Genomic DNA, 694 nt, shown 5'->3' with positions numbered 1-694 from the left:
GCGGGGGGGGGGGAGCTGAAAAACGAGTGTAACACATTTCTGACCGCTGGGTCCAGCGCTTCCAGGAGAACGCCTCATTTTTGTGCTCTGGTCCCGGGAGCACTTTTAATCACTTCCAAGGCCCCTTGAAGAATAAGCTTCAGGATGTGTGGAAAGAGCCAGGCCACCTCCTGCGCTGCCCCACCAGGCTGGGAACACAGGCTCAACCCTGCCCCGGCTGCTCCAGGACGGAGCACCTCCACCTGCGAGCTTCCCAGCCCCAGCTGGGACTCACGCGCTGGGCGCTGGGCGGTGGAGGAGGGGCCCGGAGGCCGGCAGGAGGAAGGGCAGCTCCTGCCTCTTCACAGCTCTACCTCCACCAGGAGCAGGGCTGCCTGATGAGCGGAGGGACAGACGGGCCGGGGACTGCGGCAGCCCGCAGAGGCATGTGAACACCTCACCTACGTGCACAGCCTGAACCATCACAGAAAAGCGTGCCCTGGCCCAGCGGGGCACACACACAGACCCGAGCCCCTCCGCCTTGGACACCTTTCGCTAGGCGAGTCCTCAGCGCGGCCTCCACTCGGGTGCGCACGCGGGCTCTGTCCTGGAAACCCACTGCCCTCTCCCCGAAGCCCCCGAGCGCCCCCTTCTCCTGAAAGGGGCTCCCGGCTCCAGGGTGGAAGGCGGGACGCGGGCCAGGTGGAGGGGCAGG

General features: G+C 66.6%; 1 protein-coding gene across 1 annotated transcript in view; it reads left to right on the top strand.

Annotated features, from left to right (window-relative positions):
* Col18a1 (collagen type XVIII alpha 1 chain) overlaps positions 1 to 694 on the top strand; it is a 72,170-nt gene that overhangs the window by 1,080 nt on the left and 70,396 nt on the right. The gene's annotated exons all lie outside the window — the stretch shown is intronic.

This window comes from Fukomys damarensis, unplaced genomic scaffold (assembly GCF_012274545.1).
Source record: "Fukomys damarensis isolate Sample0158 unplaced genomic scaffold, DMR_v1.0_HiC HiC_scaffold_24, whole genome shotgun sequence".
In the NCBI taxonomy this organism is placed as follows: domain Eukaryota; kingdom Metazoa; phylum Chordata; class Mammalia; order Rodentia; family Bathyergidae; genus Fukomys; species Fukomys damarensis.
This window is presented reverse-complemented; position numbering and strand designations above follow the sequence as displayed.